The 16,676-nt window shown below is 34.5% G+C and overlaps 1 long non-coding RNA gene across 2 annotated transcripts in view; it reads left to right on the top strand.

Moving 5' to 3' along the window:
- The first annotated feature begins 619 nt into the window (after nucleotides 1-619).
- Nucleotides 620-16,676, top strand: part of LOC112665677 (uncharacterized) — a 42,897-nt gene continuing 26,840 nt past the window's right edge. The window contains exons 1-3 of one of the 2 annotated variants that reach the window (XR_007406394.1): nucleotides 620-755; nucleotides 1,130-1,299; nucleotides 5,421-5,534. This is a non-coding gene — a long non-coding RNA (uncharacterized LOC112665677). The remainder of the gene's footprint in view (nucleotides 756-1,129; nucleotides 1,300-5,420; nucleotides 5,535-16,676) is intronic. The other variant, XR_007406395.1, reaches the window with a different exon arrangement.

Below are 16,676 nucleotides of genomic sequence, written 5' to 3' on the forward strand. Positions count from 1 at the left end.
TTTTGCGTGAATGGTAAATGGTGCTTGTAAATATGTATTTCCAAAATACTTTTGCAAGGGGAAGCACTATTTCTCTATTGGTATGTTATGCAAGACAGTAACACTTGAAAGGTAAGGTTAGGTACTTATCACTTGACTTCTTAAATATTTAACTTAATAGATTTTCCCACTATTGAGAGGTACTGAGAAGTGAAATTTTAAAGACTAGGAAAATACATCCTAAAAGGAATAGGTTCCACATAATTCAGCAAACACATTCCTTTGTATTTACCCAAAGGAAATAAAAATATATAGCCTCTCAAAAACCTGCGCACAGATGTTTATAGCAGCTTTATCATAATTGCCAAGACTTGGAAGCAACCAAGATGTTCCTTAGTAGGTGAATGGATCAATAAAATGTGTTACATATAGACAAGTGAACATTATTTACCCCTAAAAAGAAGTGAGCCACTGAGCCATGAAAAGACATGGGAAAATCTTAAATGCATATTACTAATGGAGAAAAACAAACAATCTGAGAAAGCTGCATATTGTTATGATTCCAAGCATATGTCATTCTGGAAAAAGGCAAAACTATGGAGACAGTGAAAAGATCAGTGGTTGCCAGGGATGGGAGAAGAAGAGGCAAGAAAAATAGAGCACAGAGGATTTAGAGGGCAGTAGAAATACTCTGTATGATACTATAATGATGGATATATCTCATTACACATTTGTCCAAACCCATAGAATGTCTACCACCAAGAGTGAATTCTAAGGTAACTATGGATATTGGGTGATGATAATGTGTCACTGTAAGTTCATTAGTTGTAACAAATGTCCCATTCTGGTGAGGGATGTTGCTAACGGGAGAGGCTACACATGTACAGAGGCAGGAAATATATTGAGAATATCTGTATATTCTTCTCAAATTTGCTGTGACCCTAATACTGCTTTAAAAAAAATAAAGTCTTTTTATTTTTTAACATCTTATTTAAAAAGAAAGAAAGAAGGGAAGATTGTTATAAAATGATGCAACTTCTTAAGCTTTTATATTTTAAATTTGTTATTGTTTAATATTTTGACTTAAAAAAGATGTATAAAAGAGTAATAGAAATTATAAACACGGTAAAATTTTTTCTTTTTATTATAGTCTCTGTCCTCTCCAACTTTATCTACCTATTTGAAAGATGTCATTCCTCTACCTTTGTCCAAGCCTTCGGCATATGGCTCACCTATTTATCTATTTATATGAAGAAAGGAAATCCCATCTCTTTTCATTCCTCCAATATTTCTTCCAGTGACAAAATCATTTTACTAAAGGTAAACACACTCTTTTTGAATTTGACTTGCATAGATTTTGAAATTAATTTACATATAATATCCAAATTGATAATCTTATTTTATTTTTAACTCCTTTGCGAGTTAACTAAATACCTTTTGCTTTCTTTAGCTTCTCTAATCGATTTGAACAATGTAGCTTGTCATTAATGTCATAGACCAGCAGCAAAGGATAACCTGGGAGTTATTTGAAATGAAGATCTTGAGATATTATATGTAATTAATAAGATTCTGCATTTTTACAAGATCCTCAGGGGGATTTATTTTCATTTGGAAGTTTGAGAAGTATTAATTTATGCTATACTTCTACCATGCTTCCAAAACTATACTCCAGTGATAATAAGAACAAGATGTCGATCCAAATCATTAATTCAAATTCTGACTTTACCACATATTTACTCCATGACCCTGGGAAAATATTTTAATACTTTGTGCCTCATTGTATTCATTTGTAAGGCAAATTAATATTTATAGCTAGTGTAAAGACTGAGTGAGATAATGCATATGGTATAATAAACAGTGCTTGGTACATAGTGAATAAATAAGAAAAATATTATAATAATGCTAATATTCTCCTGCTGAATGATTCAATTTTCTCCTTCCCAAAATGCCCATAAGTCTCTTTTATCCAAAACAACTTCCAACAATGGATAGAACATCCAGACAGAAAAGCAATAGGGAAATATTGAACTTAAACTACAGATGGACTTAACAGACATTTATGGAGCATTACATTCATCAGCAGCAAAATACACATTTTCTTGACATATACATGGAACATTCTTAGGAATAGATGATGTGTGAAGCCACAGAACAAATCTCAATAGATTTGACAAGTTTGAAATCACAACATGTATCTTTTCCAGTCACAATAACTATGAAAAAAAATTACAAAAAGAGAACTAGGAAAATTCACACATATGTGGGAGATTAGACAGCATGACCCTGAACAATCACTGAGTCAAATAAAAAATAAAACGGAAATAAAAAATATCTTGAGACAAAGGAAAATAGAAATAAAACATGCTAAAACTAATGGGATGCAGCAAAAGCAGTTGTAAGAGGGAAGTTCATAGTGATAAATGCTTACATTCAGAAAAAAAGAATTTCAAATAAGTGATCTAATTTTACACATCAAAGAACTAAAGAAAGAAGAAAAAAATGAATCTCAAATCTACTAGAAGGAAGAGAATAAAGATTTGAGCAAAAATAAATGAAATGGAGACAAAAAAGATAATAGAAAAGATCGATGAAACTTAGAAATGACTTTTTAAAAATATTTTATTTATTTATTCATGAGAGACACAGAGAGAGAAACAGAAACATAGGCAGAGGAAGAAGTAGGCTCCATGTAGGAGGCCAGATATGGGACTCGATCCTGAAACTCCAGGATCACGCCCTGAGCCAAAGGCTGACGCTCAACTACTGAGCCTCCCAGGCATCCCAGAACTGACTTTTTGAAAAGATAAGCAAAATTGACAAATTTGTAGCTAGACTTACCAGGAGAAAAAGAGAGAGAACTAAAATAAATGAAATTATAAATGAAAAGGGAGGCATTGTAACTGACATTACAAAAATACAAAGGATCATAAGACTTTACTATGAACGATTACATGCCAACAAATTGTACATTCCTTCTTTGAATGAATGTATTCCAAGAAACATAAAAGCCTGCTCAAATCATGAAAGTACAAGTCTGAACAGACCAATTACCAATAAAAAGATTGAATTTGTAATCAAAACCTTCCAATAAAGAAAAATCTCAGCAACACATGGTTTCACTCGTGAATTCTACCAAACATTTAAAGAAGAATTAATACTAATCTTTGTCAAACTCTTCCAAAAAACAGAAGGAGGATGGATATTTCCAAACTCATTTTATGAGGCCATCACTACTTTGGTCCCAAAACCAGATAAGAACACTACAAGAAAAGGAAATTACAGACCAATGTCCTTGAAGAACATTGATGCAAAAATCATCAAGAAAATATTAGCAAATGCAGTATATGGGGCACCTGGTTGACTCAGCAGTTGAGCACCTGCCTTTGGCTCCGGTGGTGACCCCAAGGTCCTGGGATTGAGTTCCACATCAAGGTCCCTGCAGGAAGCCTGTTTCTCCCTCTGCTTATGTATCTGCCTCTGTGTGTGTGTGTGTGTGTGTGTGTGTGTGTCATGAATAAATAAATAAAATCTTTTAAAAAAGCAAATGGAGTTTAATAATAAATTAAAAGGATCATACACCATGACCAAGTGGGATATATTTGAGGGATGCAAGGATGATTCAACCTCTGCAAGTCAATAAAGGTGATACATGACCTTAACAAAAGGATAAAAGTCATACAATTATTTCAATAAATAAAGAAAAGCATTTGACAAAATTCAACATCCATTCATGATAAAACCTCTCAACAAAGTGGATATAGAGGTAAAGTACCTCAAAAGAATAAAGATCATATATGACAAGCTTACAGCTAACATCATGCTCAATGCAGAAAATCTAAAAGTTTTTCTCATAAGATTAGGAACAAGACAGGGATGCCCAATCTCTCACCGAATCAACATACTGCTGGTAGACCTAGCCAGATCTAGGCATAGAAAAAGAAATAAAGGCATCTAAATCAGAAAGGAAGAAGTAAAATTGCATTTGCCAATGACATGTCTATATAGAAAACTCTAAAGAATCTACCAAAACAGAACTAATAAATTAATCCAGTAAAGTTATAAAATACAAAATCAATATAGAACAATCGATTGTTTTTCCATACGCTAATAACTATCAGTAGAGAAATTAAGAAAACAATCCCATTTACAACTGCATCAAAAAGAACAAAATATCTAGGAATCCATTTAACAAAGGAGGTGAAAGATCTGTACTTTAAAAACTCTAAGATATTGATGGAAGAAATTGACAAAGACACAAATAAATGGAAATATTCTGTGCTCATGCGGAACGGGCATCACAGAAGTGGATATAGCTGGTAAAAATTATTATTTTAAGACAAATTATTGGCTATAGGTAAGAAACTATTGGAGAGAGAGCTTTAAAATATAGGCAAAGAAATAGTAAATGAAGGAAGAACCTAAAGGAAAGAATAAGTTGGGGTCCAGGGCACAATTTTTAGTGAACAAGAAAGGGGTCAGATTTTCTTCTGATATACATCTTTTGTTAAGTGTGAGGCTAGAAATTTGAATAAATCCATACCCGTTACTATTGATTTTCTTGAAGGACTGTGAATCAGTTATTTGTTAAGAAAGAGAGAGATAGGATGGGATAGGAAACTTTAAAAGTGTGTTAAGTTTTTGAAATAGCCATTTTTGAGAATTCAGGAAGAGAAGTAGGCTTGCACTAAAGATAATTCATAGAAGTCATTTTGATTTTGCAAAGGAATGAAATCTGTGATCCATTATTTTATCTACAATGTGGTTATTTTGATTTGGAGGTTTGCTAAATTCCAACAAACCTTTTAATTTCACACGCAACTCATTTGGAACCAGAGATGTTCTAGGAGCCATTCAGTCAACTTACATTCTCATTTGGTGAATAATCTGTTGATTCTTAATTGATTTGATATTAAAGTGAATTGACTGATAGCAAACCAAATTTGATATGTCATTTTTACCATATTCAAACCAAGAGGAACCCCCTGTGACTTGGCTTAGTTTCAGTATATAGGAATGGAAATCAAGACATGCAGAAAAAGTGGACTAAGAAGATATGGGGTGACTAGGAGTTGGAAAATTCCATGAGGTAGAAGTGTGGGTATAGCCAGGACGAAGAAGGGAAACATCCAGGAAAAGAGAAGTTGGTGACCAGAATATGAAATACAGTTTAATATTTTAGAAGTGACACTAATTGACATATACATAGAATTAGGTAGTTAAAATGAAAAGAATATAATAAAGTTACTGGAATTTAGAGGCCAAAAAGCATAGGAACCAGAGCACATTGGATAAGTTCATGATATGGATATTGACTTAGGATGATAGAATTTCCTTTGGCACTTAAATTTTTTTTCACTATAGGCCAAATTTATCTAAAACAAATAAATGAATAGCCAAATTCTGAATTTTTCTTAATTTAATTTCCTCTATTTTCTTTTCAGAACAGGAGGGGAAGGTAGAAAGTGTCGTTTTCCAAATCAAACATAGAAACCCCTTATTCTCAGCTGATGGAAGCGACACAGCACACATCTGGAACTCCTACTCTTTACTCAGCTGTAAGAAGCTACTTTCCATTTACTATATCTTCTCTATATTGTCAGGTGTTCACTGGATGGTACTACACTTTCCAGTACTCCAAATCATTAATGTAAATCTCTAAGGGACATTTTCTAGATCAGTTTATGACTGTATGCCAATATAATCATTATTTGTTCTTTATTAGGTTTTTTACTTTGGGTTAAGGAAAATACCATTTTTATTCATGCAAACTATTGCTCATCGATTCACTTTTCCTCTGACAGTTGCATCCAACTTTGAAAATGTGTTAACATCATATTACTCCTTCATGCCAGGGATCTATTTAGGCATATTTTTTCTCACATTTCCTGTAGAGAGGTTGAGAGCAGGTTTGTCATTGTTATTTTCATTGTGTGTGCTACTCTCTTGCTGCCATTTTAGAGTCATTCATAGTGAACTATAGCACTGAAAGAGATCAGGTCCAATATTCACACATGTTGTGATTGTATTTAATTTTCTTTTTCTTTTTCCTTTTTCTAAGAAAGTGGGGGCAGGAGCAGAGGGAGAGAGATAATCCTAAGCAGGCTCCCTGCCCAGAATGGAGTCTGATTTGGGGCTCCCTCTCATGACACTGATATCATGACCTGAGCTGAAATAAAGAGTTGGGTGCTTAACTGACTGAGCCAAATGCTCTGAGAAGAGCAAGTCTTCTAAAATGCCCATCTGAGAGTTTGTGAAGTGATAGCAGGGCTGCGAGGGAAATCAGACAGAGTGGTGGGTTGTGGAGAAAACAATTACCATGATTCTAGAGCCAGGAGGATCACTCTGTAGGCCAGTAAATCGGGTTCACCTGCTTTTAACTGCTATACTCAGCTGATTTTGCAGCTTTGACTTAAATCTTGAAGCTATAACTGCTTGTATCAGAAGAATCATTTCAGCAAAGTTTCTTGTAGGAAATTAGCAGTCCCAATCGTCACCTGATGACTTTCTTACCCCATTCATCTAAAGGTAATAATTAAAATTTTATATGTTTATTTTAGATTCAGAATATTTGGCAGTCACATGTTTAGGATGACTAAAATAGTTCCAAAGGTGCTATGCTGGAGTAGTTATAGAGAAATACATTTGAGCTCGTGTGCTAGAAAAAAACAATAAAATGGAAATTTCACGTACTTGCAAAATTCTGAGTTTGTAAAGTTACCTTTGTTTCTTTGGCATCAAATGCTTACATTAGTAATAATAAACTGATACTTTTCCATAAAAAAGTCTTGAAACTATAAAGCTCATGATTTAGAACCTGGGATAAAGGGATCCCTGGGTGGCGCAGCAGTTTAGCGCCTGCCTTTGGCCCAGGGCGCGATCCTGGAGACCCGGGATTGAATCCCACACTGGGCTCCCGATGCATGGAGCCTGCTTCTCCCTCTGTGTGTGTGTGTGACTATCATAAATAAGTAAAAATTTAAAAAAGACCTGGATAAAAATTGAAGTATCAATCTAATATCAACCAACTTAATAACTTTGGGATAGAAGTATCTTTTTTCTTTTTTAAGAGAAACAGAGTGGGGAAAAGAGCAGAGGGAGAGGGAGAGAGAATCTTCAAGTAGATTCCCCGCTGAGCACAGACCCTAATGCAGGGCTCAATCTCACAACCTGAGATCATGACCTGAGCCGAAATTAAGAGTTGGAGGCTGTAAAAAAAATAAATAAATAAAATAAAAATAAAATAAAATAAAATAAAATAAAAATTATTTAAAAAAAAGAGTTGGAGGCTGAACCGACTGAGTCACCCAAGTGCCCCTTGAGTACATTTCATTTTCATATGGAACTCTGCCTATCAAAAAAAAAAAAAAAATCCTTTTTCCAAGAGCTAGATCAAATTCTCCCAACTACTTTAAGCCCTCTTTCTCATTGTTCCACATTTTCTCCCCCTTCTTTGAGCTACTCTGTTTGTGTAGGTCTCTATTAACCATTGGATCATGTATTCACTTGGTAAGTACTAGGGGAATAAAGAGGAAGATAACACATAAGGGAAGGTCAATATGTAAACAAGCACTTGCAGCATATCTTAAGTGCAGTTATTAAATACATAATTATATTATAATTATTTATACAACTATATTATTTCTCCCATGAGGTTATAAGCTCCTGAGGGCAGGGGTTCTGCATATTCAAATGGTATCTGAGAGTGGCTTATATAGTCTCTGGCCGATGGTAGATATTCAATAGGTGATCAAAATCTAATTCTACCCTTAATTAAACTGAATTCATTGATATTTTGCCACATAAAACATCTTTCCTAACATGTTGAACTACCTAAAAAGCATTTTTTGTATCATTATGATTCTGTGACTATACTCCTTGTCAGGGTAACTAGTGTACAGGGTACGCTGCCCTTATGCCTTCAGCATTCTTGCTCTGTGTCTCTCCACCTTTTGTGCTCTGACCCAGTTTACATGTCCCACTTATGGGCTTCACTTTCATCTGGGTCTTAAAGGGAAGCTCATTCTCAGTTGTAATATCCTAATCTACCAAAATCCTCTACCAAGGGATCACAAGACCTCCAGTTCTCTGACAGCTCCAGTGATGGGAGACACAGTTGTTGGCTCTCTGCTTCCATTCACCCCCCCACCCCCATAACCTTGTCTATTCAGAGCTGCCAGGGAGCCCTGTATCTCCAATAATGAAAGAGTTCTGGCATATAGCAATTAAATGAAAGAATGAATTATAAGGCAATCTTTTTCAGTTCTAGACCATTCTAATTGCTATTCAAGGTTACAAAATTACAGAGTAAGAATATACTTTAAATAATATTCAACTGGCTTTATTATACAAAGTACCATCTGCACATGGTAAAAAATTAAAATGTTACAGGGACCTATCAAATGACTGTAAGAGGGAGCTTCTCACTCCTGGCCTAAATGAGTTTTCCTCTATGAGCAAATTATTATTCTATTTTACCCTTTACTCACTGTACTCCTAAAGAAATATAATGCTGGTAAATTTGGTAGTATCAGCAAATTATTACCTTGGTAAATTTGGCAGGAATGAATAGGCATGTTTGGGTTATCTCTACCTTCTTTTCTCCTCTATGGATCTGTCCATCTTTCAGGAATAAGCTGTCCACTGGTTCTCCAAGGTGCATGCTCCCACATGTGGTGAGAGATTTGGGATGGGAAGATATGGGTAATTTGTCTCTTTCTGAGATTCAATTAGCAGATCTATTTGACGTTATTTGTTTCTCAAATTACTAGTGGCTTTGGTGAGGAGGAAGAAATCTATTTATTAGAAATCTCTTTGAAGACTCTCAACATTGATAATAATTTACTCAATCCCAAACATGAGTCCTATTTCTGAGTTTAAGGCTAACATGTACTTGCATTCATTTCCAGAAAGAAATATAAATGAATATACACATATTAATATTTATAACACTTTTTATACACATAGATCAGTAGGGTCACATCCATCCTGTTCATCATTATGATTTTAGACTGAATTTTATATCTTGGAGAGCTTTCCACTATAGTCCACACAAATCTACTTTAATATTTTTTTATAGTCACAGAGTGTCATAGTGTGTCATTACTGTATAATGGGCTCCAGTTGATTGACCCACTGGATAAAACATCCATTCCAATTGGTTTCATTTTGAATGGTCACAATCTACATCATAATCTGATATATTTTACCACAGCAATGCTGGACCTGGTTTTGTAAATTTATACTTTCCAGCAATTACAGGCAGGTCATGCTATAAAAATTTCCTTACACAATTTCTTTGGTCTTACTTTATTACATGCAGCAATTTATCTCCTCCAATTATCTTTTCCAAATACCACCTTTAATCTCTCAAACCTTCTCTGAAGCTGTAAAAATATTATAACTAGAAAGATTCCCTCATCAAACTATTTTAATCCCACCTTTCACAGTATCAAAGTATTATCTATATACATTTGAAACAAATTGTTCATGCATCTGGGAGATGTATACAATCTGCCCATCCCAGGCTTTAAATACACAGTTATTATTTTAGATTGATATTATCCCTGGGAAAGTCCTGCAACTAGAATTGGGACTAAAGGGAGGCCTAGGTGGCTCAGCAGTTGAGCATCTGCCTTTGGCTCAGGGTGTGATCCTGGAGTCATGGGATCGAGTCCCACATGGGGCTTCCTGCATGGAGCCTGCTTCTCCCTCTGTCACTCTCTATCTCTCTGTCTCTCTGTCTTTCTGGGTCTCTCATGAACAAATAAATAAAATCTTAAAAAAAAAACTTGGGGACTAAAGATTATAACTTCATTCTTTAGTCCATATAACTTTTCAGTAAGGGATTTCAGTAAGGGGATTTTGAGACTATAAAAAAGAGTATGTATGAATAACAGCAATACTATTAGCAGACATTTTTGAGTGCCATTTTATAATTTTATTTAATCCTCACTATCAACCTAAGTGTTTTATACTAATACTCACTCTATGAGACAGGCTTTACTGTTCTCAGTTCTCTTTTACTGAAGAAGTAAATAAGTCTTAGAGATGTTATTGATGCATTAGCAAGTGGCAAAATCAAGATTTGCACGTAGGTTCATTTGGCTCTTAAAATCTATACTATTTAGATGAGAGAAGAGAAAAATGACCTCCCTGTTGAAAACTGTTTTTAAGCATTTAAAGATATGTTCAAAGAGCTCAAAACAAAAAACAAAACAAAACAAAACAAAAATGAAGGAGGAAGAAGAACTAGATAAAATTAAAAGTTCCTAGAATTTATGTGAAATTCTATTTGTTTGGATCCTAGCAAAACATGTCATCTAGCTAGGAATTTCAAGAAAGGCTTGGGGCTTTTTTTTATTCATGCCTAAATTATTTTTAACAGCAAAAATTTAAATACCATCAGTGTTTTTCCAAAAGGGGGTTATCAATCAACACATTTTAAAAACATAATGTATAAGGCAATTTAAATAATATTATGCATTTGGGAAGGGTCCCTTTAGTTAAAGAATTTTTAAATTGATTGAAAGGATAAGCTATACTTTTAGAAAGATTTATGTTTTACAACTGAGGTAGGCTAGAAGCTCAGAAGAGGCTGTGGCCATGAGAGACTCTTTCATGGAACAAACGGGCTTTGAATTGCAACTTAGAAGGAGGATGGGCATAAGCAAAGGCATGCAGTAAGAGTAGGAGAAGCAAGACATGTTTGTAGGATGATTTGAATAGGGCAGCAAGGACATTCTTGAGAGCAATAGAAGAAAATATAAAGAGGTCAATGTATGTTTTCATCCCAATTAGGATTATGTCTGCTGCCCAGCAGACATCTTCAGCCTTTTCCTTCTCAACTGTTGTTGGTCTCGGACCAAGAAATTTAAAGTAATTTTTGTATTAGGATAAGCAACATGGCAGAAAGTTAGCTAAACTATAATAGAAAAAAAAACTATAATAGAATATTACTCAGCCATAAAAAAAGAATGAAATCTTGCCATCTGCAATGACATGGATGGAGCTAGAGAGTATTATGCTAAGTGAGTAAGAGCAAGACAGATACCATATGATTTCACTCACATGTGGAACTTTAGAAACAAAACCAATGAGAAAAGGAGGAAAAAAGAGAGAGAAAGGCAAACCAAGAATCAGACTCTAAACTATAGAGAACTGAGGGTTACCAGAGGGGAGGGGGCTAGAGGATGGAGAGAGGTGTTGGTGATCAAGGAATGCACTTGTGATGAGCACCAGGTGTTGTATGGAAATGTTGAATCACTATATTATTGTCCACTTAAAACTATATCACACTGTATCTAAATTAACTGGAATTTAAACTTTTAAAAAGATTAGAAAAAATAATAACATGGCTAACATAAGCATTTAAAAAATTCTATTCAAGAAGAAAGAGTTACATTCACCCAGGTCACCTAGACAGGCACAGACACTAATCAGAACACTTGGATGATTACTGTAATTTCCATGTCTTTGAATTTAGGTAGTGAAAGTTGTATAATACAAGTGTATTTGGAGAATTAAAAAAAAATTCCATAACCCTTTCAAACCTAACCACAAGTGACTTTTGGATTTTATACTGTACTGCATTATCCATTCACTTTCTCCTATCTAAAATGTAGATTTTGGAGATGTGCTTGCATATTAAAAATGAAAATATTTCCCAAAAGGAAAAACAAATTGCTCTTTCCTAACAGCATCACTGTGTTTTTTTTATTCACATCAAGCAACTCTTTTCTTTAGCTTATAGTTTTGTGAAACATTTGCTTGCAGAATAGTTTCTTTTTGGCTTCCCATGTGGAAATAATTAGAAACAATGGTCAGTTCAACAGAAGTTGAGGTAATCATGGCTTTTTGGAAGAAAACTCAGAGGTACTATTACACCAAGCAGATGTCAAAACATGAGAACCAAACTCAGGAGCCATAGAGGCACCTTGTTTTCTCTGTTAAGGGGGGCTACATGGGTGTACATTGGGTGGTGTGTACCCGAGTGGAAGTAGGTTTCACTTACAAAATCAAAACAACTACAAAACTATTTTTCTTTGTGGAGAGAAAGTTTTACTTCAGATTTCTGCTTATGTTGGCACAGGAAACCAGGCCAGGTTTACCAGGAAATCATTCACAACACTGGCATTATGTCTCACAAAGTGCATTTCAGAAACCCAGATGGGCACTCTTAATCACCGGTGTGTGTAATCAGCAGCATGTTTAGGGGATATATGGCGCCATGCCTCACATTCCTTTCTTCTATTGACGTTTATTGATTTAGGCCTTTGAAATGTCCTCAATCTCCAGCCCAAAACTCAGACTCCTATTTGTGTCAATGTCGAAATACATTTTTGAGTTGGAGAATCATGCACTTCTGCCCTTTCTTGCTTTTTTTCCCCAGCATAAAAAATTTAAAAGTGTCACCCTATGAGGCATTCAACATTGTTGCTGTCAAAATAAATGTTGTATAATTCCTTCTCAGGATTATTTATTGAACTGACATTTCACTCTTTTCCTTCCTCTTTCAGAAATGATAAAAGAGTGTGACATGGAGACTCAGATAATACATGATACCATGAAATATACATTTATTGATCTAACCTATTAAATGCTGACAGAGTGAATACACAATTGGACTATGGCCTGCCTATATGACAACAGAACTCTGACCCACAAGCTGTGCAGCAACCAGTTTAGAACAGTTAGCACGTCGTCAGTAACTGCCAGCTTTCTTCATTTTTGCTCCTACTTCCAACTCAGAACCAACCAGAGAAAGCCAAATATGCTTCCCTAATCAATTACATAGAACAACCTACTTCTAGTTAGTGCACCATCAGTTTCCCCAGGACAACCACCTCCAATTAAGGCATAATTGAAATCTTTGAGTCTAGACCAAATTCAGATGAAGGCTGACTCCCTTGCCATAGCAAATTCTGAGTAAACAGCCTCTGTATTTTCTTATTTGAATTGTTTTTGTTTATGTCTACATTGTTTTCCTCTCAAGGCCCTGATCATCCCAACATATGGTTGAACAACCCTATAGGTACCTTAAAACATACATTAGGTTTTGAAAGTAACTTGGAGACACCAAACATACACCATCCTTGTCACACATCTTAGAAATAATCAGATCAAAGGTAGTGAGAGCCATACTAGCTGAGATGTATCTTTATGACTCGGACTTGTGCTACTGGGTTCTACTTAAATGATAATATCAGATGTTTATTTTGGATTATATATAAAAACAACAACAATGGCAACAAAACAAAAATTTAAAAATCCACCCTTTAGAAATCAAAGTTAACATGTGTGTTCAAGACAGCATATGGCTTCTTGAATACCTCTAATTCTATATTGCCGGAATTTCAATTAGACTACAATAAAGTATGTTTCATTAAAGGTTTGCTAATTCTTTTCTTCACATTATTCCTTGATGTGCCATCTTTTTCCATTGGTCTTGCCCTATTTATAAAATTCTAGTATCCACAATATAACTCTCAAGTTTTTTTAACAGATCATGTTCATTCTCAGCAAGAATTGTACTCAATAAAATTTTGATGTAGTTCAATTCTGTGCTCTGGCACTCATGGTCTCCTCTTGTGTCCTTCAACCTGCCCTGTCTTCAGATTTTCACTACATTCTATTTGAAAACCTGCTTTTAAAAGATCTGATAACTAAGGGACATTGATATATGTATGACTAAAAAGGTTGATTATGATAGACTTTTTTATGTTTTTATATTTGATAGGAAACAAAATAACTTTAGGGTCCCTGTCTCTGTATTTAGTAAGCACTCAATCAATATGTTTTGAGTATGCAAATGAATGAATATAACAACTCATAGAAATATCTAATTATTGGGACTTTCATATTTTCATCAACTAGAAATAGTTTCTAGACCCTATATATAATGTTATGTAATCTTCAACATTGTTCAGGGATAAAATCAGATAAATTCCATTCAGAAGACTCTTCTATGACTCAGGGAATTTTATTTATTTGTGGATTTGTAAATATTAGAAATACTCCCCTCATTTGTTAGGTGATTGTATCTATAGTGCGTCTTGACTAGTTATATTAATGAAAAGAATCAATATTTAAGAATAAATAAAAGGGTAAATAATTTTTTAAGTATTTTTATTAGGGTTTCAGGTGCTTGTTAGTGTATTTTTAAATGGAGTTAAAATTGGGGTGCCTGGGTGGCTTAGTCTGTCTAGCATCCAATTCTTGGTTTCAACTCAGGTCATGATCTCAGGGTCCTGGCATCAAGCCCCACACTGAGAATGGAGTCTACTTTCTCTGCTCCTCCCCACTGTATGGTCTCTGTTTTTTTTTTTTTTTTTTTCTCTCTCTCTCTCTCAAACAAATAAATAAATCTTTACATGGAGATAAAATCTATCAGGCATAGAACTCGAAGTCTTTAAAAAATTTTAAACATGCTTTTCAGATTTTACTGTTTAGGTATATCAGCCAGCCTTACCCTGCCTTAGCTGCATCTATTGTCTTCTTCAGAAATGCACTGTATCACCTCTGAGATGAATATAAAGAACCAAAGTATAAAACAAGATCAAGCTCTTTTTCCTTGCCAATTTGAGGAAATGATTATATTAGCTTGAGAGAAACTTATATTTATTGAATTACTAAATGAAACAGGCAAATTGACTAAAATTGAAAAAAAATTCAAGTAATATTATACTCAGAAATTAGATTAGATAAGATTATCTCCAAAATTATAGAACTCTAGACTTGGAAACTTTTGGAGATAATCTAATAGAGATCCTTCATTTCATGGTAAAGGAACTAAAGGACAATTGAGAATTGATAGGACATTGAAAACTATCTGAAAGATAAAACATGGAAGAAACCAGGGGTGAATATTTCTAATCAACACCAGCTTAACCTATTGGAAAATTTCCCAGTAGCCTGGAGGTTTCAGAAATTCGAACTCTTTCTTTTAGTGCTAAGTGAATATATGACTTAAAATTTTTTTATGATGAGAACTATTAATATCTACTCTGTTAGCAACTTTCAAATATGCAATACAGTATTATTGTAGTCACTATGCTGTATATTACATCCCCAGGACTTATTTATTTTATAACTGAGGTTTGTACCTTTCAACTTCATTTGCCCATTTCCTCTCTCAGCCTCTCTGGCCACCAACAATCTGTTATCAATATCCATGAGCTCAGTTTTTTGTTTTTTTTGCTTTTGGGTTATTTTAGATTTCACATATAAGTGAGATCATACAGTATTTTTCTTGACTAATCTCAGTTGGCATAAGGTCCTCAGGATCCATCCATGTTACAAATGTCAAGATTTCCTTCATTTTTGTGGCTGAATAATATTCCATTTTTTATGTATACCACATCTTCTTTATCTCTTCATCCACAGATGGACACTTAGGTTGTTCCCATATCTTGGCTGTTGTGAACAATACTGCAATGGACATGGGGGTGCCAATATCTTGTCAGGATCCTGTTTCCATTTCCTTTGGATACAAACCCATAAATGGGATAGCTGGATCATATGGTAGCTCTATTGTAATTTTTCTGAGAAATCTTTATCCTATTTCCCATAGGGGCTTTACAATTTACATCCTCACTGATGCACAGGGGTCCCTTTTCTCTAGATCCTCACCAGCATTTGTTATTTTCTGTCTTTTCGATAAGAGCTGTCTTAACAAGTATGAGGGAACATCTCATTGTGGTTTTGATTTTAATTTCCCAGATGATTAGTGATGTTAGGAACTATCTGCTTTGGAAAAATGTCTATTCAGGTCCTCTGCCCATGTTTTTTTCGTCAGTTTTTTGTGTCTGTGTGTGTGTGTGTGTGTGACCTTTTTTATATATTGAGACAAAGTAGTGATCTCTCCTAACCTCCTTTTCAATGTGAAAGAAAGAATGGATTCTATTATTGTCAGAGAGATGATAGGAAGAATTATAGGCCCCGGAGAATAAGAACTAGGTGAATTTAGGCCCATTCCCTAGTTTTTTATAGGCAGGGCATTCAAAACTATTCATTGAATAAAATGGGTGATCAAAAAAATAGCAGTTTCATAATAAAAATATTTTGAGTTCCTTCAAAATTAATGCTATGGACATTTCTAGAGTGATGTTAGCTTTTCCATATGATTGAATTATAACATTTTCTCTCCTTTTGCCATGTCTCCCTAAGAAACCTAAAGTTCTCCTTCAAAATTATATCAAACAACATTGTTAAGGAGATAGTTTAAACAAATAAGGGGGGAAAGGGGGGAAAGAGATCACTTAAAAATAAATTATTTAATCATTAGGACTCCAGAATTAGATATGTTCCTAAAAGGAGGAGGAGAGTTATAGGGTAGGATGCAAGGATTGTATTTTCTCTTGAAAAGACAAGTCAGAGAACATGTTGAAAATATGTTTCCTGAAAATTTATCTTAATGTGCTATATATTCCCATGCCATATTAATGTGCTATATATTGTGGAATTCTCCAAAATATTAAACTCAAATATACTAACTTGATAGGAGGAGAAGATAAGTAAGAACATGGACTCAGGAGTAAAATTCAGAAGAGAATAAAAAGAATTAATGGGAAGTCAATGGCAATCACCAGAATGCTGCTCAAAATTTTCCTCCTTTCAGTCCAGATAAATGGAACACTTTAGTGGCTACCTAAAGGGGGGGAAAAATCAACTTCTGTGGTTCCTTTTATACTTTTGTGCAC

The sequence above is a fragment of the Canis lupus genome, chromosome 27, assembly GCF_003254725.2.
Source record: "Canis lupus dingo isolate Sandy chromosome 27, ASM325472v2, whole genome shotgun sequence".
Taxonomy (NCBI): Eukaryota; Metazoa; Chordata; class Mammalia; order Carnivora; family Canidae; genus Canis; species Canis lupus.